At 43.5% G+C, this 25,055-nt stretch overlaps 1 protein-coding gene and 1 long non-coding RNA gene across 3 annotated transcripts in view; one reads left to right on the top strand and one right to left on the bottom strand.

The window, feature by feature from the left end:
* KCNB2 (potassium voltage-gated channel subfamily B member 2) overlaps positions 1 to 25,055 on the bottom strand; it is a 260,695-nt gene that overhangs the window by 32,136 nt on the left and 203,504 nt on the right. The window lies entirely within an intron of this gene.
* On the top strand, positions 9,177 to 23,155 carry LOC128324700 (uncharacterized). Its single transcript, XR_008307044.1, has 3 exons — positions 9,177 to 9,317; positions 11,294 to 11,423; positions 23,028 to 23,155. It is a non-coding gene; the product is annotated as an uncharacterized LOC128324700 (long non-coding RNA).

Genomic DNA, 25,055 nt, shown 5'->3' with positions numbered 1-25,055 from the left:
GAATTCTGATATTATTTCCCCTTTCATGTCATTAAAAGGGGTGTGTGGTGAGAGCACATCCACCGTGACATCCTCCTGGCATGTCCCTTTATTGCTTGTGGAACTGTTAATACAAATGGCCCCTCTTCATGCACTCCAAATACTTGTTCAAAGAAATACTTCGAGCATATGTAGAGGGGCCATTTGAGTGAGCAGCCCCTGCATATGATAAAGGGATGTGTCAGGAGGGTGTCAGGAATCACTACCTTTCCTCTTTAAGAGGCACTGGCACACTGTAAGGGCTCTGCCTCCCAGGCCCTTAAATACTTTTTGAAACTCCCTGCTCCCAGACAATGGGGGCACACTTGCCAATGCCAACATTTGATTTGAGTGATAACAAGAAGGGATGTGCATGAAACCGGTGCCTGCTGGTCCGAAGGTGGGGTGGGGATTATTTTAAGGGTGGGGGAGGGTGCTCTTACCCCTCCCACCACATTTCCACTGCTGGCGCTGTGTATTCAAATGGTCTGGTGGGGTGGCAGCATACCTCCCTGCCGCCCTGTTGCTTCCTCAGACCAGAAGTGACCAGAAGTTCCAAGTGCACACGCACACGTCATACGTGCATGCATGCGCACATACAACATGTGCATGTGCATTGGGAACTTCTGGTCATTTCCGGTCCGAGGAAGCAATGGAGCAGCAGGGAGGTACGCTGCTGCCCAACCAGACCATTTGAATATGCAGCGCTGGCAGGGGAAATGGCGCTGGCAGGGGAAACGCAGTGGGAGGGGTAAGGGCACCCTCCCCCACCCTTAAAATTATCTACCCTCACCTTTGAACCGGCTCGAATGCCGGTCCACGGAACTGGTTTGGCACTCCTAGAATGGAGTGCCAACTGGTTCCGTGCACATCCCTAATAACAAGCCAACCAAAAAGCAAGATCTCAATCCAATCGGAAGCTACTGCCAGAAAACCAATCAGCAACTTGGAAAAACAGAACTCAAAATGGCACTTGAATCACTGAAGTCTATTCAAGCTTGAATCGAGGTAGTTTCAATTCAAACTCAAATCAGGCCCTTTATTTCAAGGGCATTTCTATTAGAGTTCAAATAACTTGAAACATCCCGTTTCAAGCTCGAATCAATTTGAATTGAATCGATTTGCACAGCCCTAGTCAGGATGTCTGCAGAGGATATCACAACGGGTACACTCTCAGCATGTCCCCTTCCTAATTGCATAGGCTAGTAAGATACTATCTAAACTGGTCATGTAAATATTTTTAGGACTAAGGAGAGAGAAAGCAATGGTTTGCTCATTCTGTGCTCCAAGGGCTGATAACTGGGCAAAGAGGCAGCTTTTTAAAGTGGTGATTCTCTTTATTTAGCAGGCAGAGAGCAACTGGCCCTATCCACCCGCAGTACAGCATCCCTCCAGGGGCTGTTGCTGGTGTCTATCTTATGTTTCTTTTTAAGATTGTGAGCCCTTGTGGACGGATCCAGCTTGCTTGCTTGCTTATTTATTTATTACTCTACATAAACTGCTTTGGAAACAGTTGTTGAAAAGCAATATCTCCCTCTCTCTCTCTCTCTCTCTCTCTCTCTCTCTCTCTCTAATTACCTAAGGCATACTTGTGGCTAATCCTGTGTGTGGCAGCTCTTGTAAGAGTTTGCAAGAAGAAGCACCTGATTGGGCAGTGGAGATTCCATATGCAGATAGAGAGGAGGAGTCTGTGAGAACAGAAGCACCATGGTGATTGGGCAGTGGGGATTCTATAGGCAGATAGGGAGGAGGAGCCTGTGCACCATGGTGATTAGGCAGTGGGGATTCCATATGCAAATAGGGAGAAGGAGCCTGTGATAGTTAAGGTCAGTTGGAATGCAACTGTTACTGGTCAGAAGATGTTCTTGATTGTAGAGGAGAAGAATCTCTCTATATAAAAGGACAGTGGGCAGGAGTCTGCAAAGAGAAGGGTCTTGAGGGAGGAAAGAGCCCCCTCAGGAGAAGGAGGCTGCCATTGTATGAATTAGATGAGGAAACAAGATCTGTTAACTTAGGAGGGGAGGGAGAGAGAGAGAGAGAGAGAGAGAGAGAAGGGAGGGGAAGAAAGACAGAGGGGAAGAGTGAGTGGAGGAGAGAGAAAGAGAGAAAAAGAAGGGAGGGGAAGAGAGAAAGAAGGAAGGGCGAGGGACAGGCCTGAGCCTGTGAGTGGCCTGAGGGGAATGAGTGGCCATGGTGGTGACAGCAGCAGCAAGGAAGAGCTCAGTCAACCACTGCTGCTGTTTGGGGTTACTGAAGCCATTGGCGGAGGGAAGCACGAAGGCAAGGGACAGGCCCAGGCCTGTCAGCAGCCTGAGGGGAATGAACGGCCATGGCGGTAGCAGCAGCAAGGAAGGGCTCAGTCAACTAGGGGTGTGCATGGACTGGTCCGGGGCCATGCAAGAGGCCTCCGGACCGGTCTGGAATTTGGCCGGTCCGGCGGGAGGGGGGGGAGTGTGGCTTTAAGGGTGTGGGGGGGTAGTACTTACCTCCCCCCGCCGCTCTTCCCCCTCCGGCGCTGGATTTTGCTAAAATGTTTTTGGGGTGGCAGAGTTCCTCCCTGCCGCCCCGCCCCCGTCATTGTCTCCTGAGAATACAAGCAGTAGAAGCTGGTGCCACGCATGTTCCTGTCGTGGCGTGTGCGTCGCTGCCGCTGGCACACGCATGCCGCATATGTATGTGGCGCGCGTGTGCCGGGCACATGCATGGCGCCAGCTTCTACTGCTTGTATTCTCGGGAGACAACAACGGGGGCAGGGGTGGCAGGGAGGAACTCTGTCGCCCCAAAAACGTTTTAGCAAAGTCCAGTGCCAGAGGGGTAAGAGTGGTGGTGGGGTTTAAGTACTACCCCCTCACCCTTAAAGCCACACTCCCCTCAGTGCCGGATCATGCCTCCGTGGTTCCGTGCACATCCCTATGGTCAACTGCTGCTGCTGCTGATCCTGTGGGGAGGAGCAGGAGCGGGGCTTGGGTGAGGGTGGGGAGGTCTCTGGGGATAGGGTGTTGCAGCTTGGTCAATAGGTGCCAGCAATGCTGCAGCTGCAACCAAGAGGGGTGAGGGGGATGGAGTAAAGGTATGGAGGAGGAGGAGCAGGAGTGCTGCTCAGGTGAGGGTGGATAGAACTCTGAGATGGGGGGGCTGTGGGGCTGAGGGCAGCAATCAAGTACTAGCTTGCAGATGCTCTGCGCCAGTTATGCTAGTATATAAATAGTCGTAGTAATGTAGTAGTTTACAAACAGGCAAAGAAGCATAAGGACATTTTGTCAGACTTGTGGTGTGAAAAGCAAGAACAAAAGATGGCAACAGGTTTCCAGTGCTGTATGGCATGAGGGGAGGAAATACGATATCACTAGAATAAAAAAATAAGTAGTATGTTTCAACTGTAAGGCAAGGAACACAAATCACCATGGCAACTGATTCTGTAATTCTATTAACTACAGAATTTCCCCACCATCACATGTTTAAAAGTAGACCCACAGACATGTGGAAGCCTGAGCAATTTGAACGGTAGGTACAGCCACATGTGTGTTTCCAAATGCTTCAACATGAGCTTGATCCTATTAGTAAGAAAGGCACTGGATGTTCAAGGAGGATCCCAAAGCTCCCTGATATCATCCAGCAGACAAGGAGGTGGAGGAATCACCAGCTGAACATTCCCAAATGGTGATATTGTGCCTAGCAACTTCTGTGATTTTGAAGCTGCAAAATACTACATTTATTCCAACAATTGCAAAAGGGCTCAGGGTAGGACTTCTCCCTGTTCACTCAGCCATCTCTTGTCTTTCTGCAACCTTCAAGAACTGCCTACCAGCTGGGAAGGTTCAGTAGGCCAAGCATAGGCCATGAAATGCATTCAGCTGCGGAGGAAAAATCATGACAGACTTGTTCCCTCACAGTTCCCAGAAATCAGTAATTCCTGTGCTGTCAATGAGAGTTGTTTGGAAATAATAAGCACCTGGCATTTTTGAAAAAACAGGCATCTAATATAGAATTTTGTCCTGCCATGAAGAAGAAATATGTGCTAGGCTTTATATTATGCTGATCAATTGCTGGAATAAATCAGTTCCCTCAAAGTTGGTGGAGCTCTGGTGACTGACACCAACTCCAAATCTTGCTTTGCATGGTCAAGGATGGGATAAACAAAAATTGTTTGGGCTTAAGCTGACAAATTCCTCTTCAGAATTAGATGCTAAAGCACAGACAAAACAGTAATGATCTCTGCAAACAAGCAGCACTGCTGTAGCAATAGCCAGGCTTGAGGGAGGTCTAGACCTCTATTAAAGTAACTGCCTGAAGGGTTTGCTTCTCCAAATAAGGACGAAAACCCGCGAGAATCAAATCCCTTTGGCCCAATCCAGAGTGAGGGGCAGAGTTTACAGGACAATGGCCTATAGAGGAGCAGGGAAGGTGTGTGTTAGAGTTCAGTTCTTCCCTGTAGCCTCGGAGTGAGGTCTGATCAGCAACTATTGTAAGGAAAGGAGAGACTAACATCCTTGGGCTGGGAATCAACTGGAAGTTCCTTACCTGGAAGTAAGCAGGAAGGATAGGGACTAGTTTAGCTAGAAGCGTCAGGGAACTTATTTTTGTTCAAGTGCTTGGATCTGACTGCATGGTTCTTGTAGGGAAGGGTTTTTTACTTGAATGCAAGCAGCAATTGTTGATGCCTCTATAGTTTTCCTTATCATCCAATTATTATTAAATCCTTGTTGATTTTATAGAGTGCACTTCTTATTGGGTCCTGCCCTAATCATATGCTCTTGAAGGCCTAAGACTACTCAAGCCTTTCTTGTAGGGAGGGGTTTTCCACTTTACTCTTCCAGAATATTCCCTTGGAAAGGTGACTCTGTTAGTATTTTTAAAAGTAGATAGTGGCAGCCTATCCAGGACTCCTCACAACTAGAGGAGGAATTTTGTTTCCTGCCGCTCTTTGATCATTACAATTGCTAACAGAAATTGAGGGGGAGCCTTTTGGTGTCTCCCCACATAAAATTAGCATGAGGGGCTTTCATAGAGTTAAAAATTAATGTATAGTACAAACATTTGTTCTTAATAAACAATGTCCATTCTTTTGCTTAGAGTATTGCGTTGACCGATTAGAAGTAGGTAAGGATTCTCTAGGAAGTTGGTAACCATTTCTTAGATATTTGAATAAAACAAAACCTGTATGAAAATGCTTGGTGAGAAGCTTTATGCATTTATATAATTATACAGCTCTGTAATGTTAAAAACCACTAATGAAATATTATGAGCTTAACTCTATGATTTGGTACATTATAGCACCCATGCATTGTTGTATTTTTAAAAAATTGTAAATACAAAATATATGGACTAAGACTAATGTGCACTGAAATCTGGTGTTGTCCTTATTCTAGTGTTTATGCATAGGCTCCAACTATCCCTGTTTACTGGAATCTGCCTCAGGTAAACCACTGAATCAATTTTGTCCCCATTTTTGCCTTTTGGGGATGCCTTGTGCAGTCCCCACCCCGCACATGAATTGATAGAGGAGTTGTTCTTCGGGATTGAGCAACCATACCAGAATCTCCAGAAATTAAATCTCCAAGTGGATGGCTGGATGTATCAAGCTCGTTCACATGACCGGGCAGGGTGGCAGTCAGGCAGGGAGGAAGGCTAGCTAAGCTTACCTTCCGACAACTGCTCCAATGTTGCTGGGAGCGCAGACAATTCATGCTGCATGCCTGCAATGCGAAGCTTCCGAGGCTGGGACAATGTATCCAGACATCCCACAATGCACCACACAACACATGCGATGCATTGGGGGATATCCCCAAGAGACAGGCATTTTAGGAGCCTGTTTCTGCGTCCTCTGGGGCTAAACATAGCCCCAGTGAACACACAATCCCAGAGCCCAGGTGAAGGACTCGCTCAAGCCCTTAACTCTGGCTAAGAGCCAGGTTTGAAAGTGGGGCTAGGCAGTGCTGCCCCGCCAGAATTGGGCCGTATCTCACGCACAGCCTAACCCTGGCTGGGCTTCCCTAGCCTGGGTTAGGCTGTACATGAGAAAAATCTCACCACGTCTCTAATACATCTGCATTCAAATGCATGCACAACACTAAGACACAGCATATCTGAAAACAGCATATAGCGGATGGAATCCAGTCTTCAGAAATGCAGAATATTGGGTGTGGGGTTGTACTGTTGTGATTGGTTGTTACAAGCATATCCCTGTTTAAGAAATTCTGGAGGATATGGGCACGGGTCCATATCCCATCACCTGCTTTGGTGATCTGGACTAATGTGCTCTGCATGCATTTTATTAGCTCCTTCCCTTTTGTGGCAAGCTTATGGTCAGAACTGTACACCACACCTCCCAGATTGCTTGGCCACATCTCTACACATTATACACCATGTCTCTCAGGTTGCTTGGTCATAACCCCTACGTATTCACAGACATGATCCTATTTTCATTGGTGAAATGTTTATTTATTAATTAAAAAAAAAATCTTATATCCTGCTATTAGAAGTGTGGCTAACAACAATCATACCTAATAAAATTACTAACATTAAATAACAATAAAAACAGAAACATTATCCAGAACAACAGGCCAAACAACTAAGAGAGAGTTAGAGACAGACTTATAGTGGATCTAGAATACCTGAGTAAAGAAGATGGGTCTTCAATTTCCTCTTAAATACAGACAGTGATGGAACCAAATCTACCTCTAGGGGGAGGGAGTCCCATAATATGGGCACCCACAAAGAAGACTGGCTTCTGTTTAAGAAGAAATTTCACCACTGAGAAACACAGAGAGCGCCCTCCCTTAATGCTCTAATGTCAGGCATCTTCAAATGTTGGAAGGTATGCTCACCAGGGAGGCAGGCAGAAGAAAAGCTTGAGGAACACAGGAGCATATGAAGCTGCCTTATACTGAGTCAGACCACTGGTCCATCTAGCTCAATATTTACACTGACTGGCAGTGCTTCTCCAAGGTTTCAGGTAGGATTCTTTCCCATTTGGAGATGCCGGGGATTGAATCTGGCACCTTAAGCAGCAACTCTTCTACTGAGCTACGGCTCCATCCCCTAAGGTGGCATACATGGGTTTGCCACCTAAATAAAGTGTCTGTACCATGTGCCCTTAGACCATGCTCTGGGTCCCAGAGGAGCAGCTTCTCACTTAAATCTTTTTTGACAGGAGAGAAGAGACTCTTCTGGGAGAGAGAACAATATGCAGGGGGTTCTGAAGATATGCTAATAGGTTTGGTGGGAAAGAGTTCAATAAAATGGGTGTGTGTGTGCACCTCAACACCATAGGGGCCACAGAAATCACCATCAGCCAATTACAAAAAGCAGCTTTACTGGGAACAGCCTATATTCTGCAACGATATCTATAACGATTGACAATAAAATTCAGCCATCCCAGGTCCTTGGGAAGGACTCGATGTCTGGATAAAACAAACCAGTCAATAACACCTGTCTGACTGTGTAAACAAGATATTAATAATAATAGAAGAAAAATAAATAGAAAAAATAACAAAATACAAAGATCTACAAATTGAAATTGAAAGGCTGTGGCAGAAAAAGACCAAAATAATCCCAGTGGTAATTGGCGCCCTAGGTGCAATTCCAAAACAACTTGAAGAGCACCTCAACACTATAGGGGCCACAGAAATCACCATCAGTCAGTTACAAAAAGCAACGTTACTAGGAACAGCCTATATTTTGCAACAATATCTATAATAACCAACAGTATTGATGAAAAAATTCAGTCATCCCAGGTCCTCGGGAAGGACTCGATGTCTGGATAAAACAAACTAGTCAATAATACCTGTCTGACTGTGTAAACAAGAAATAATGATGATGATGATGATGATGATATGTTTTCCAAGTGTGTAGGGGCATCAGAATGTGTGGTGTAGTGGTTAGAGTGCTGGACTAGGACTGGGGAGACCTGAGTTCAAATCCCCATTCAGCCATGATACTTGCTGGGTGACTCTGGCCCAGTCACGTCTCTCTCAGCCTAACCTACGTCACAGGGTTGTTGTGAGGATAAACTTAAGTATGTAGTACACCGCTCTGGGCGCCTTGGAGGAAGAGCGGGATATAAAATGTAATTAAGTAAATAAATAAATAATATAGTGGGGCTTACTTCTGCGTAAACACACACAGGCTTGGGCTATCACTGAGAAATGGGCCCTACCACAGCTCTTTCTGTGGCCAGCAGTATACAAGTAATTTTGTTCTTCTCTATATGCCTGTGTATAGCTGTTCACGAATACATCAGGACAGGAGATGAAAATCTGTAGTAGCAGTTTAGCACTCTCTCCAGAAACAGCATCTTTTGTGAAACACTTGCTAAGTTGCACTTGACACAGCACATTCTGCTATGATCTGGAAACATACTGTCAATATCTGCGTTGTGTCATAAGGTTTATGCATTAGAATGTATATGTGAAAATTTTTCAAGGAAAAATGGTCCACCGAATGCCGAAATGAACCTGCCCAGTGCAACACAGTCAAGCTGTAATCATCATACAACACCTTTGCAAACCAAAAGCAAGTTATACATTAGCTGAAGACAGTTTACTGTTCCCAAACTACCATCGACAGTTTGAAGTAAGGATTTCATATGTAGCATGCAGAGTGATATTTTTCACTTATTACCAGTGTAATGTAATCCATTTCTGTCTGAGAATTTAATTTTCCTGGGAATTTTTCCATTTACTCCAGTAAGAACTAGACTGTGCTTTAGATGCCAGAGTGATCAATGCCTTCACAAATCCCTAGAAGATGCAAGTGCTGCTGTTCATTTCCTAGTGGAAGTCAAGACTGGATGGTCTCCTACTGGGATAATGAAAGAAAGTAGCTTACCCAATTATAAATCCCCGAAATACACTATGTGATAAATTCCAATATATATTTTCACACTGTGTTCTTTTTAAATTCTCACAGGCAATGCAGCCTCTCTCTCACACTTAAACAGACTTTTCCAATATTGAGAGGCCCTATCTCATACAAAACTATGCCTCACACACACACACAAGGCACTGGTTATGTGGACTATGTGCATAGTGTATGTGGACTATGTGCATAGTCTTGCACTTAAAATGGAGAGATCATGGGTCCCAGAAGATTGTACAGAAGCCCCAATGAATGTACAACTTTTGATATGCAGGGTACCCTTTCACATTTTCAGCAGTATGCACAGATATTGGAGGACATGGCCAGAGAATATGCCAAGGCAGGTGGGTGTGGTCAACGGGCATGTTTCTTCCCCGCTTCCATGGATTCACTGAACATGCCGAGGGGATTGTCTGAAGAGGACTGAAGGTTTGTCACTGGTATGGCTTTGTTCTATTGTACCTCTATTCTTTCTTTCTTTCTTTCTTTCTTTCTTTCTTTCTTTCTTTCTTTCTTTCTTTCTTTCTTTCTTTCTTTCCTTCCTTCCTTCCTTCCTTCCTTCCTTCCTTCCTTAATGTTAGTGTTTGGCATGTTACATTTAATATATGGTATAGCCTACAAGGATAGGAACTTGGTACTTTTATTCTGTAAAATCCTTATAAACATCCAGGGTACTGAACAAATGGTAAGCAGAAATCTCCTTAGTGCTGAGACTGGCACAGTGTGCTTACAAATCACAATCTACCTTCCTATCTAAATTAATAGTAGTACTCCAAGCAGTTATTTTCATGCAATTGTCTCTGACTTATTCTGCTAGAAAGACAAATATATAAATACTGTTTGTGAAATTGAAAATGAGTGCATGGAAATCACTCATTACCTTGCACACTAGCGATGTTCAGACTTTATTCACATCCATATTGATGTTGATATCAGTGGTCTATGATCTGATACATGCCATTTGATTATGTGATAATCTGATAAAGCCATAAAAATTGATTCTGTTCTAAAATGCACTTGAAGGTACATCAGATGGTTTGTCAGCCCGCCCAAGGAAAGAATAAAGTGCTAAGAGTGGATGCACAGCCTTGCTATATATAGAAATCCTATTACAATTACCCTTAACTGTCCTCTGCCTTCCTATATAGCAGCTTTCCCCTACGCTCACTGTGTCCTCCGTATCTCCCTTCATTGGTAAATATGCCAATTTCTATGTAAACAGAAGGCAGAGGAAATATCTCTATTGTTAGGACAGCTGATGTGTTATGCTTTGTAGTTGTAGCTTAATAATTACTGAAGGTGTTCTTTATACCAAATACACTTTATCCTTCTGTCAGAGCACAGAGTGTTAGACCAGAGGGTATATGCCACAACAGCTTCCATATGGAATACAAAGTTGTTGTTATTAAAAATGGCTGGCCATAATTAATGCTTTGATTTTAAAATCAAATCTCTAGTCTAAACTAAATTTGTGGGCTGCCAAAGTGTAAGAAGTCAACGTAGATGACAGAATGATTATCATTCTGTAGATGGTTGATCTGTAATAAGTAGCTGAACAGCTAATCACACTTTAACAGCTCTTTACATATCTAAATTGTTGCCAAAATTGCTTTGCTGCCAGCAAGGTCCTTTCCATTTTCTTCTTAAAAAGTAGTGGTCATTTAACAGGTAAGACTTTGATAAGGCTGTATTCAAACAACATTCTCTGTATTATTCATGCACACAAAATACTGACATTTTCCTCTATAGTCTAGACATAGAGTTTAGAGGAAATTGATTGTCAATTAGACCTGCAGACAGCTTGGATTTTTGAGATTTTTCATTTGGTGTTTTGATTTATTTGAATCTTCACTGTAGTAGTAGTAGGAGTATTCTTGACTCCAGGGCCACAGAGAGAGACCTCTCAGAGTCAGCTTCAGAGACCCCTGGTGAAGGATCTACCCCTAAAGAAGGGCACTGGGCCTACAACATGCACAGTCTTCTAAACATTCCCCAGCCTCACCAAACTGCAATGGGGCTTAATAATTATTTGTTCGGGGAGCAGCAGGAAAACAACCTCAATTCAGCACTCCCTTTTAACTGACCAGGGCAGCATTCACAGTCACCACACATCTATACAGGCCAGGCTTTCACTTCTCTCCTCATCAGTTCCTCACCAAGTGTTTATGAACTGTAACCCAGACGCTGTCTGGTCTGCCCCTACTATTGAGCACCTCTCCATTAGGGTCCCCCCAGTCCTTTCATCTCTGTTCCCCATAGATGGAAAACCACCTAATATTTTCCAGAGGAGTATTGGGGTTTGTTTTGGTGTTTTCTTTTTTCTTTTTGCACAGAACACCTGCAGTGTCTTACAATGTAATTAGGTAACTCTGAAGGCATATTTAGATCTCACAGAACTATTTGATTTTCCAATTAGGTCTCCAATATGCAGATCTACTTCCCTTTGGCCTAGTGTCCAAAGGAGGTGAGGGGTGAGCAGTGGAGGAGGAATCAACCTCAACAGCAACGGTACAGCAGATGGGGGAGAGGCAGTAAATGAGGCTCAGGTAAGGCTTGTTCTCACTCCTCTCGCTCCCTTGCTGTGCCCGGCCACATTGTTAACCCATTGCTCACAAGCTGGTTGATTGCTGGGTTGGGAAACTGGTCAAATGACCAGCTGCAGCCAGGCACCATAAAGGAGAGTGAGGCAGCCATACCGGCTGCCACTGCTCATTAGTTTTCCTCCCTTAGGATCCTTTCAGCTGTGAAGAGGGCCTGGTACCTCAAAGCTTAAAAGGACATTTTTTTAAGGGCGGGAAGGGGATGTGTTGACTGAAGCTAAATGAATGTAGCCCACTTGGACTCAGGCAAAATGGGCCCACTGGGTCAATAGAGATGCAAGATAAAAAGAGTCTCTGCCAGGTAGCAGATATGAACTAGCTCCATCTCCCGAGAGTCAGTTTCATGGATTTTAGATGTGTGTGTGAGAATGTGGACATGGAGGATAACAGAAAGAAAAATCTTCTCCTTCCTTATCCCTTTTTTCCTTCTGCAAAATGTCTTCACACATCTATAACTGCCTATATGTTTAATGTACTATCACAATCTATAGTTAGTGATTTGTTTGACTAACACAGGCGTTGGGAGTTTCTCTTTCTAGTCGCTTTGAACTGGCTGGACTATATTATAGAGCACAACAGCAAAAGCCCAACAGTTAAGTTCAAACTGTTTCATGCCCAAAAGCAGAGTAATACATAGGCACTCCAAACCAGTCCCCTCGTGGATGCATACAGCTGTTAAACAGCAAAGTGGAGAAGGTGGAACAGGCTAAATCCCAAGGGCTAGAACAGTAATCAACCATGCTTCTGTGAATGACCTGTCAGGTAAGAACTGAATAACTGCAATGTAGTAGCCCTCGCCCCTCCAGTCATTCAAGATTATTCAGAAGGATTTGACAGTCTATTGTATCAGAGTGAAACCAGACCGTGAGAATTTTAGAAGAATTAACAGAGTTACACTCCCATCAAGGGATCTGTACTGGGCCCAGTGCTTCTTAATTTATTCATAAATGATCTAGAAGCAGGGGTAAGTAGAGAGGTGGCCAAATTTGCAGATGATACCAAACACTTCTGGGTAGTGAAATCCAGATACAGTTTATCAATCTGGCAACTAAACTGATTTCAGTTCTGAAAACTGGCCTGAAATCTTATTGTAAGGAGTCCAGTAAATGGGTATCATCTAAGGCTCTCTGGTAGTCTTGACAGTCAAATGACAGTACTAATATAGAGGAAACTTTTACAGCCTTATTTAAATCAGAGTAAAAATCTTTCTAGCGTTTGGTTTAGTATTATAGGGGAAAGTGGCCATTCCATTCTATTGGTAACGTTTTTGCTGTTTAATTGTGTGGAGCCCAACATGATTTGGAACTCCAGTATTTTATGTCAGTTTAATCTAGCTTCTTAGCAATCTGGTTACCCATCTTTCCAGCAACCTCTTGGCAAGTACAGAACTAACTGTCTGTAACAAAACAAAACACACACACATGCACAAACAAGAATAAGATTATGCAAAATTAGTCAGTTTCTTTTTTCATCTCTGAAATACAAAGTTCAGGGCTCTGGGCTAGTTACTCATATTTGTGAATCACTCTTTTCTACAATGTTATCCGAGACTTTTCAAAGGCAAAACAACAAATGAGTACAGTTAGTTTTTATGACTGTGCTGCCTCAGAGATAGTCGTAGCAATCGGGATAAAGGAACAGCACCATACAGAGAACGGAGCCACCAATCTTATTCCACTTTCTGGCATTAAACCAAGTTAGCAGGCGGAAGTGTGTTTTCTCACCAGTGGTAGCATACTGATAGCAATTTTAATCTACTCATGCTTCTAGTGGAATGATATAAAATCTCTTATTTATTCCTCTGAAAGAATTCACATGATTAATGAAGAACATGTATGTGCATGGATATGCATATGTTTCCTTACCACTGACAGCATTTCACATTGGAACTTTTACTTCTTCCTGTTGGATATTCTTGCAGATATTCAGCTAGTTCTAATGCTTAATATATGTACCCCCTCCCAGTACATTTAGTTTTCATCAAATTTATCATTCACTATCCAAATTACTTGGAAATAAGTCCCATTGAACTCTGTGGCAAATAAGTAAATATTCAAAGGATGGAGGAGAGCTGGTCTTGTGGTAGCAAGTATGTCTTGTCCCCTTAGCTAAGCAGAGTCCCATATGAGTGGGAGACTTGATGTGTGAGCATGGTAAGATATTCCCCTCAGGGGATGGAGCCGCTCTGGGAAGAGCAGAAGGTCCCAAGTTTCCTTTCTGGCATCTCCAAGATAGGGCTGAGAGAGATTCCTGCCTGCAACCTTGGAGAAGCCGCTGCCAGTCTGTGTAGGCAATACTGAGCTAGATGGACCTATGGTTTGACTCAGTATATGGCAGCTTCCTATGTTCCTATGACTGCTAATGACAAGCACTCCTGACAAAATTCCTTCAAGGAATTTAACCCAAGGAGCCCAATAGAAACAAATGAAATTTCCCTGTAGCATCTGTTTACTTACTGCTAAATGATCACATCTGCAATAAATTACTTCTAATAAACTATCTCTAAATACTGTAAACAGCCAAGAAAAACAGTATAAAGATAGAAAGTCAGCAGGGGAAGGGGCACTTCCCAGTGTATTGCACAGAGTGCCACATGTATGACTATTTGCCCCATGGGCAGAAGTCATGGGTGTGTGCTCGGTGCAAGAGGCTCCTGGCTCTCAGGGAACAAATTCGTTCCCTTGAGAGCAAGGTGGCGGATCTGGAGAAGCTCAGAGAGACAGAGAGGCATGTGGACAAGACCTTCAGGGACGTGATAGAGGCATCCCACTCCAGAGCTGATAGCTCCTCTGCTGTCAGGGAGAATGAAGGTCTTGGGCAAGGAGGACATCGGTCTGAGGAAGAGGGAACTGCTCCTTTAGAAGGGACCCCCTTCCATGGATGATGAGCCCATATCCTCTCACACAAGGGATACTCCTACGGGGTGTGCGGGCCTCCTTGTAGTGGGTGATTAGATCATTAGAGGTATAGAGAGATGGGTTTGAAACCTGCGTGTTGACCGCACAGTGACCTGCCTGCCTCGTGCGAAGGTTGCAGGCATCACACAGCGTCTAGATAGGCTCTTAGGCAGTGCTGGGGGGGAGACAGCTGTCGTGGTGCACGTTGGCACCAACGATGTGGGGAAATGTAGTCAGAGGTCCTGGAAGCCAAATTTAGGCTGATAGGTAGCATTTTGAAGTCCAGGACCCCCAAGGTAGCATTCTCAGAAATGCTACCTGTTCCACGTGCAGGGCTGAAGGGTTTCAAAGTGTGGATGAGATGCTGGTGCCAGGAGGAGGGGTTTAGATTTGTCAGGCACTGGGATACATTTTGGGGAAAGCAAGGCCTGTACAAAAGGGACAGGCTGCACTTGAACCAAGATGGAACCAGACTGCTGGTGCTTAAAATCAAATAGGTTGCAGAGCAGCTTTTAAAATGATGCCTGGGGAACAGCCGATGGGATCTAGGCAGTATCCCATTTGGCAAATGCCACACTTTAAAGTGTGAGGGTGCAAAGGATTCCAATAAAACAGAAAGTGACAGAGCAGAACCACATAAAGAGCAGATGGGAGCCTGTGCCAGCTAGTCAAAGAGTCAAAAGAAAGATAGCATACATCAGGTGAGAGATTCAGTGAAATTTGCAACCTCCTTGCTAAAATATATAATGTATCCCTGAAATCGGGCTCTGTACCAGAGGACTGGAAAGTAGCAAATGTAATAACAATTTTCAAAAAGGGATCCAGGGGTGATCCGGGAAATTACAGGCCAGTTAGCTTAACATCCATTCCAGGCAAATTGATGGAAAGCATCCTCAAGGATAAAATGGTAAAGCACATAGAACAGGCCCCGCTGGGAGTGAACCAGCATGGCTTCTGCAAAGGTAAATCTTGCCTCACAAACCTTTTGGAGTTCTTTGAAAGTGTCAACAAGTATGTGGAACAAGGTGATCCAGTTGACATAGTATACCTGGACTTCCAAAAAGCTTTCAACAAAGTTCCTCATCAAAGACTCCTGAGGAAACTTAGCGGTCATGGGATAAGAGGACAAGTACATGTGTGGATTGCTAACTGGTTGAAAGACAGGAAACAGAGGGTAGGTATAAATGGAGAGTTCACACAATGGAGGGAAGTAAGAAGTGGGGTCCCCCAGGGATCTGTACTGGGCCCAGTGCTTCTTAATTTATTCATAAATGATCTAGAAGCAGGGGTAAGCAGCGAGGTGACCAAATTTGCAGATCTGTACTGGGCCCAGTGCTTCTTAATTTATTCATAAATGATCTAGAAGCAGGGGTAAGCAGCGACGTGGCCAAATTTGCAGATGATACCAAACACTTCCGGGTAGTGAAATCCAAAATGGATTGTGAGGAGCTCCAAAAGGATATCTCCAAACTGGGTGATTAGGTGACAAAGTGGCAAATGCGGTTCAATGCTGGCAATGTAAGGTGATGCACATTGGGACAAAAAAACCCAACTTCAAGTATACGCTGATGGGATCTGAGCTGTTGGTGACTGACCAGGAGAGGGATCTTGGGGTTGTGGTGGACAGCTCATTGAAGGTGTTGACTCAATGTGCGGCAGCTGTGAAAAAGGCCAATTCCATGCTAGGCATCATTAGGAAAGGAATTGAAAATAAAACGGCTAATATTATAATGCCCTTATACAAAACTATGGTGTGACCACACTTGGGGTACTGCATACAATTCTGATCACCACATCTAGAAAAGGACATTTTAGAACTGGAAAAGGTGCAGAAGAGGGTAGCCAAGATTATCAGGGGCCCAGAGCACCTTTCTCATGAGACAAGGCTACAACACCTGGGGCTTTTTAGTTTAGAAAAAAGATGACTGCAGGGAGACATGATAGAGGTCTATAAAATCATGCATGGTGTGGAGAAAGTGGACAGAGAGAAATTCTTCTCCCTCTCACATAACACTAGAACCAGGGGTCATCCCATGAAATTGATTGCCAGGAAACCTAGGACAGAACAGAAGTACTTTTTCACACAATGCATAATCAACTTGTGAAATTCTCTGCCACGAGATGTGGTGACAGCTAACAACATGGATGACTTTAAGAAGGGTTTGGATAACTTCATGGAGGAGAGGTCTATCAATGGGTACGAGTCAGAGGGCTATAGGCCACCTCCAGCCTCAAAGGCAGGATGAGTACCAGTGCAGGGGTGTAATAGCAGGAGAGAAGGCATGCCCTCAACTCCTGCCTGTGGCTTCCAGCAGCATCTGGTGTGCCACTGTGTGAAACAGGATGCTGGACTAGATGGGCCTTGGGCCTGATCCAGCAAGGCTTTTCTAATGTTCTTATGTTCTGTCTCCGTCCAATGAGTTTACTCTAGCACCTGCTGCAGATCAGATCTGAATTCCAGGCAGGGGAAGACCTAATGGTTCCCATAGAAACTATGCATTCATGGCTTGACCTTTGCTTGACCTGTTCATGGCTTGAACTTTCCCCATAGTGCTTTTCTTGGAATCTGCTCCTGCTCCGATCACTGGCCCGAATTCTTGTCTGGTTCTCACTCTTCACTGCTTCTAGCTTTTCCTTCTTGGAACTTGACCTGGGCACTGCTCCCAGGTTCCAATCCAGTCTTGCTGCAGACAAGGATCTTCTCCCCTTGCTGGATCCGGGGCATGGATAGTAAGCCCCCCACAGTTTTTTAGTGCAGAATGCACATCTTTGGTCCTCCAGATGTGATTGGACAGCTCCCATCATCCCTATTGACCACTATGGCTGGGAATGATGGGAGTGGTAGTCTATCAAAAGCTGCAGGACTGAAGTTGTGCAGTCCTAGTTTAATGGGATTTACTTCCAAATAAGTGCAAAGGAGAAACTGGTTTTTAAAAAGAGAAAAAGAAATCCTAAACCAAAACCATAAACCTCCAGCCATCTTGAAATTGATGTAAAAAGACTAAGCGAATTAGCCAGCCTTGGCATAGGCAAGCATTCTCCAAAGAGCAGTGTGTTTAAATACAAATCATTAATCTGCAATAAAACAGCTGTTAATAGGAATGGACTTGTTCCTCTCTTCTAATTATGCAGCGCCACAAAGGTGTGTGCTATGTTCCCTGAAAAGCTAATTATTGTAGGAAGAGAGCTTCACTTTCTGAATTACGAATGGCTGAATCCCTAGAGATATATTTGAACGGAAGTTAATGCGTCAACGTTCTTTCCATGGAGAGAAATGTTTGGTGTATAACTATTAACCACTTAAGTGCTAGAAAATTCAATTCTCCCTCGCACATATGAACTTGGGCTGCCACAAACATTTGGATTGGATATATGAGCCCAAACAGTGAAGGAACTGCTTTGCCTCACAAGAGTCTGCCTGAATTATAAGATCATCACTGGAGGCCCTTCTTGGAGTTTCCCACCTTCTGAAGAGAGGTAGGGATAACAGTAGAGAGGGCCTTTTCAGTTGTGTGCATGTGAAATGCCCTCCTTAGGGACATTTGCCAGGTGTGGAATTTGATATCTTTCTAGCACCAGGTGAAGACCTTTTATTTAACTTTTCAGTATACCAGCTGGTTTTAATCTAGTGATTTAAAAAAACCCGTGGTGCTGCTAGTTTTTGCAATTCTGGGTGTTTTGGGGTGGGTTTTTTTGCTGTCAAATTATAATTTTTAAAAATCCAATATTGTTTGTATGGCTCTTCTCAGCCAACCTGAATATCTTGTCAAACTGAATGGCAGCACAGGAATGCTTTAAATGAATATTAGAGAAATAAGGTCACTGCTGTCTTTGAATCTAATTATGAATCATCTTTGTAAGGCCCCCTTTTTAGTTAGCATTTTGCTCATGGTTAGAAAAAGCACACAAAGAGCACATTTTACCCAGTGCTGATTTCAATAACAGAGGTTGAAGCATGTGTTTAACAGTTCAATCCTATATTCAGTGTTTACTTAAAAGCAAGTCTCTCTGATATCAAGGGGACTTATTTCTAAGGAAGCATGCATAGAATTGCAGCTTCAGTCTTAACTGGAATCTGTTGTCTGGATCCTGTACATACCCACTATGATTAAATAATACTAATTTTTTTGGGGGGGGATACAGAATTATTTTCTAAAGCAGTTGTGTATAGGGAGGACCAGAGGAGGGGACAGTCCCTGTACTTCTACATCTGGAAAGTACTTGATTCACATCTGGAAAGGCCCATGGACTGAGCCCAGATTTTTTCTAGCTTCGCAGTTGAAATAGCAGATACTCTTTCAGCCATCATTCTTACCTCTCTCCAGTTTCTTCAGGGAAGCAGTCCACTTTAAAAAAAAAGTTTTAAAGGCACCTCATGTCTATTCATATATAATGAATAGTCATTATGATGACTATAATTATAATTAAAAACAACATTTTTTAAAAAGTGTAAAATAGGTCCAAGGATGGGAAAGGAAAAGTCTTTGTGACATCAATGAAGAGCAACCAATCAGCACCATGCACAGAAGGATTTTGAATCATTGACAGTTTTGCGTGATCTTATTGAATGAGCTAACATTACAGTGGAATGATATAGCTAAACAAAACTCTTCACATACAATTAAGGAACATGAAAATGAAGGCACACTTTTTACATTATAAAACTTGTGAATAAGTTGACAGCTTTATGCCCAGAATAATAAAGCTGAAAAAGTCCCAGTAAGTCTTTTGAAAGATTTACTTACTGGGACTTTCAAGCACAGCAATATTTAATGAATTAGGAAGATTACATGTAAACAAAGAACTAGAGGAAGACGGTCTTTCCACTAGAATTCTGATAATGGAAAATGATATATAATATTGAGAATGGAAAGTAGTTACAGAGTGAGGGATAAGTAGATGAGAAGAGCGCAATCATTTTTTAAATTGAAAGACTCATTATGCGATTACAGAGCTATTGAAGAGCCCGTGTGGTATAGTGGGCAGTGCTGAATTTAGTTCAGAGAAACCCAAGTCTCTGTTTTGACGTAGTATACTGGATGACATTGGGCCTATTGCCACCACTCAGTCTATTTACTTCACAGGGCAGCTGTGGGGACAAAATGAAGAGAAAGCCCATACAACCACTCTGAGCTGAAGAATGGTGGAATACAGACATGACAGACTTGGTTAATTTTAATAGACTGTTCAAGTGAATGACCTTTTCATTATGTTTGTTTGACGGGGCATTGGGTTCAATGATGGAGGAAATGTTAAATGGATGGGATAACCTACCAAGGCTTAACCTTTGCAGCCATGGCCGTCACAGAACACTGCAGCTTAAGCAGAAACAGGAATGAAATGATTGCAAATCTACCTGTCTTCCTTTGGTTCCTAAGATTCACACTGGCATATCTGTGACCTACAATACTAGTACAAACACCATGTTTCTACTGCAATAATATATACTACTACAGTGCTGAAGTAAATGGCCATTATTGGCATGTCCTAACAGTTTTATAATATAGCAATAGCAATAGCACTTACATTTATATACTGCTCCTATAGCCGGAGCTCTCTAAGCGGTTTACAATGATTTAGCATATTGCCCCCAACATTCTGAGTACTCATTTTACCGACCTCGGAAGGATGGAAGGCTGAGTCAACCTTGAGCCCCTGGTCAGGATCGAACTTGTAACCTTCTGGTTACAGGGCGGCAGTTTTACCACTGCGCCACCAGGGGCTCTTAATATAGCAAGTGTCAGGATTCAGTTGTAATTTTTGTGTGCAAGGTAAGCAGTTGTAACAAGGTTTACAGTTTGCTTTAGAATAGCGGTGGACAAACCTGGACTTCCAGCAGGGAACTGTAGTTCAAAAACAGATGTAGGGCCAAGTTTGCCCACCTCTGCTTTAGAAGGATCAAGAGGTCAAGGTTAAAATGAACCTATTTCACACCGAGCAACGTGTTTTTGTAAGAGAATACGTTAAAATGTTCTTTTGTCTCCTTGCTTCCAGAACTGTAATTTTTCAAGATCAAAATAAGTAATTCATTATGGGTTCAAACTTGTAGTTTGTTATTTAAAGAGATTTATCCTAGCTTCACACCGGATCTACTCAATGCTTCACAATTTTCAGTGTAATAAATCTCTAAGTTCCTTTTAGAAAACAGATCATTAGAAAGGGCAGACAGATGGAAGTCAATGTGCTGTTTTGTAATATGTCCAGCATTACTTAAATTAGATAAATACTGAAATGCGGCAGCCTTAAATCTCTTCTTTCTCTCATGAAATCCAGTGAGATTAGAAGAGATGCATGAATCAAATTGCAATCAATACTGACAAAACAGCACCCAGTACAACACACACTGCTGAGACACGTGAAAGATGAATGAATTACCCATAAGCCTGAAAAGGTGAACTTTAACCTGCTTCTCAGTGACTAAAATGATTACTCAAATCCCATTGAGAAGTTTCAGTGATAGTATAACAAGAGCAAATAATCTGTAATGAGCTTGAATAAGGATGATACAGACATTTAAAATAGGAGGCATCTTTCCCATTCTCACATGCTTTGGAAAATACACCGGCAAACTGAGAAACATTGTGGTGTGCTCCTCACTTCCACAAGTGGCGAGAAGCTTCAGAGGTAGTCTCACCCCAAGAACTTTTCTTTATGAATTGGAGTCTGTGCATTTTTGTAGTTTTTGCGTTATGAGCAAATATACAGAAAGAGCACAGGTGGAGGCAAAGAGGCAATCATATAAGGAGCTTAAATGTGCCCATGCATTATACCCTCTTCAGATCTTTAGTGCTAACCCCAGATGTTGGGGAGCTGAGGACTGGCCTTGACACTGGTGTTCATATTCACTGGTGGGTGAAAGAAATTCTACACATGCCCAGAGGCTCACTTAAAAAAACCCCAGAGAAATGTAGCAGCAAGGTGGATTGCAATGAATAGTTAACAACAGAAATGAGGATCAGTCAGAATGGGCACTCATTTTTCTCCTCCTAGCCACTCCCTCCCATGGTCTAACCTACTCCTGAGGCAAATTCTCCACTACAGAGGAGACAACCTCAAAACAGTACAGACCTCGCTCACATTTCTGCCTACTGGTCTTACTTGTTGCTACTGATAATAAAGGGGAGAAGAAGGCAAACAAGAAATAAGGAAAGGAGAGAAAGTTATGGAATAGGATGCACGAGAATTAGCTCATTCTATAATAGATTCCAGAACAGGAGCTGGTTACAAACCCTAATGCAGCTTACCTTCTTCATATGTGCTTGGATAAAATTTTGCTTGCACATACCCCCCCACCCCCTTTTAAAAACCGAACACTGGAAAATTCAGAGGAGGGCCTCATGTTTCTCTAGGGGGCTAAGTCCTCACAGCCTCCCCCCGCATAGCTACAGGCCTGCTCAGAAAATTGTTTGGCTTCTAAGCAAACATTTTTGTATTTCTGGCCCAATATTACAGCAAGGTTCTTCTTCCTTGCCTTAACCACAGTGCTGTCATTCTCCTATAAATATTTTTAATAAACAAATATTTAAACACAGATTTCCCACTGGATGCCACAGAACAGAAAAGATTATTTTGACAGAAGGTTTTTTCTGCCGGGCTATTTGGGAAATGACAATCTTTTGTTGTACAGTTTTCTCAGAAACCTTGGCACTATGCTTAGTTTGCATACATTAGAGAATACATATTTTTGTTTGTTCAATGTGCCCTGAGCTTTTACACATTGCTCATCTGCTCAGATATACCTCAGACTCACTATCTCTTACAATCAAACTCCACACAAACAAACAAAACAAACAAGCAAACCAGAGTGATATGTACTATTTGCTACCGCACAAAAGATTTGGTGCTGAAATCATTTGAGAAGATGCCCAGTACAACCATTTTAACATGAAGACATAGAAGCTATTCTCATGAGCAGCAGAAACCAGGCTAGGGGAGCCCAGCCTGGTTTCTGCTGCTTGTGTGTACCAACGGAGGCTCGGTGGCAAGCCTGCTTATGGAGCCCGCTGCTTAACCCGGGTTTTGGGTGTGAGTGCGCCAAAAAAACGGACACACTTGGGGAGGGGGGATTCCAGAAATGCACCATGCACTTGTGCAGTGCATTACTGAGGCTCCGGCGGGGGGGTGAGGCACCACATGGCGGTGCTTCCCATCACCTGATCCCCCAGGGTTAGCGGGTGAGGTGCGGGCAGATGGCAGGAAAACTGTTGCTCATCTGCATCATGGATCCGCCTGCCCAGAGCCCTGGCTGTGATTGTCTGTGGGGAGATAAGTGCGTTTGGGCTTCCTCCCTGCAAAAGAGGGTAGCCTTCTCACATGATTGTGAGAAGAGCTTCATGATGTGAGGTAGAAAGGTTTGCAGGAGTAATCAGAAAAGGCCATTCTGGCTTCCTTCGCAGAAACTGAGTAGGGGGCAGCAGATATTACTTTTTGTACACCAATTTTTTTGCTGTTCTTTACACTGCATTATAATATAGAAGTCTTGTGAGGAGCTGCAATTTTCTTTTCTTTGTTTACTATAGTTGCCTTCTGCATAATAGCCTGAATGGGTGGTATGCTTCCTGGGTGGTATGCTTCCTATACATATATGCCCCACTGTTTTCACTGAACAATTTTGATTCTCTCTCTCTCTCTCTCTCTCTCTTCCCCTCCAAAGGTGCCAATAATCTGCAGGTGCCAACAATGGAAACAGCCAAGCGATTGCTTGCTAACTGCAATCACCACATAAAATCAAGAAAATTGTTTCATGAATTTACCCTGATTACACAAAGTATAAACAAGAATAAAATCATATTGTGATTTTTCAACGATTCAGCCTCCCCATCCATTTTCAATAATCCTACCTGTATACTTTTCCTTTCATATCTAAACACTCTAGGCATACAGTGCTGAGAAAAAGTTTGTGAACCACCTAGAGTGGTCTGTATGTTAGCACAATTCTTATTCAAAACATTATTAGATCGCAAGCTAAACCCTGATAAGAGAGAAAGGAATAAGTAACTCGAGGGGAAAAGGACATATTTTGAATATTAACTCAACAGAAAGAGTCAACAACAGACATCCTTTTGTCAAAAAGTATGTGAACCCTGGATTGAGTAACAGGGGGCACCTCTTTGAGCAGCAGTAACTTCAACTAAATGTTTCCTGTAACTGTTGACCAGTCTCTCACATCAGCTTGGAGGAATCTTGGCCAATTGCACCAAGATCCAAGGAGACACGGACACATAATGCGTTTGGTGGAACTGGCCACTTTATTAGGGGTAACAAATTTCAATAGTGCCTGCAGGGCAGGGCGGCTGGGATTGGCGATCAACAAGCAACAGTGCGGTCCCTAATGGGTCGGCCCACCACGTGGCCGCCCCGGCCTAAAAGCCCATGGCGCAGACACCTTGGCTCCAGGCGGCCCGCCTTCATGAAGGGGGCGCCCTTCGTCGCCAACCTAAGGTCAGGTCTCTGCAATTAACGCCACCTGTCCGACGCTGTTGAGCCATACGGTAGGGTGTCATTTGCAGAGAGGTAGGAGCAAAGCAGCATCCCTGATCTGTCAAGCCTCAAGGGATCCGCCCCTCCTCCTTACAGCTAAAAGCTTACCTAAGGTACCGCACCGCTTTAGCAGTTCAGCGCCTCACTGTGCCCGCCAATACCCCCAGATAAAGGTGACCATCATATGTTTATCATGCTGTCTATTCTACTCCCGCTGAAGGACGTTAATAATAACTGGTATAGACTGAGGCAGGCGAAAAAAGGTGCACGCTAAGGCCAATCAAGCGTATACCCAAAAAATTCCTGCCCGGCCCCTAACGGCGACCAGCAAAGCCCAGCCTATGCCAGAGGGAGGGAGGGAGGGTGCGCGAGCCGAAGAAGGACTGAGCCGGCACATGCGTGCTGCCGGCTCGCTGCTGCCGGCCCTGCCTCTGGGAACGTGTCAGGGCCAATGGGAGCTGGCTCCCGGTGCCACGTGCTCCTAGAGGTGGGGCTGAGGGCAAACAAGCTGCGCCGCCTAGAGAGGCGGTGAGCGGCTGGCTTCTTCTATCCAAAACAGTTTCAGCTCTGTGACATTTGTGGCTTCCTTGCATGAACAGCTTGCTTCAGGTCTTGCCACAGCATTTCAATAGGGTTTCGGCTGGAACTTTGACTTGGCCACTCCAAAACGTGAAATCTCTTCTTCAGCCATTCTGTGGTAGACTTACTAGAATAGTGTTTACTAGCCAGTGTTTGGTTTTCGTGTTACAGGAAATGTTTAGTTGCAGTTATTGCTGCTCAAGGAAGTGCCATCAGTTACTGAATGCAGGGTTCACACACTTTTTTACACAAGGATGTTTGTTGTTGACTCTTTCTGTTGAGTTAATATTCAAAATGTATACTTTTTTCCTGAGTTATTTATTCCTTGGGGTTGCCTTTCTCTCTTAGCAGGGCTTAGTTTAGAATCTAATCATGTTTTATTTCTTTATTATTTATTTATTTAACGTATTTTTATACCACCCAACACTTGCATCTCTGGGCAGTTTACAATTAAAATCATTTAAACATTAAAATGAATTAAACAATTAAATCATTAACATTAAAATAATTTAAAACCCAAAATTAAAAGCATTAAAACTATAAATCTAATTAAAAGTCTGGGTGAATAAATGCATCTTCAGTGCCTTTTTAAAAGCTGCCAGAGATGGGGAGGCTCTTATTT

Source organism: Hemicordylus capensis, chromosome 4 (assembly GCF_027244095.1).
Source record: "Hemicordylus capensis ecotype Gifberg chromosome 4, rHemCap1.1.pri, whole genome shotgun sequence".
Classification (NCBI taxonomy): Eukaryota; Metazoa; Chordata; class Lepidosauria; order Squamata; family Cordylidae; genus Hemicordylus; species Hemicordylus capensis.
This window is presented reverse-complemented; position numbering and strand designations above follow the sequence as displayed.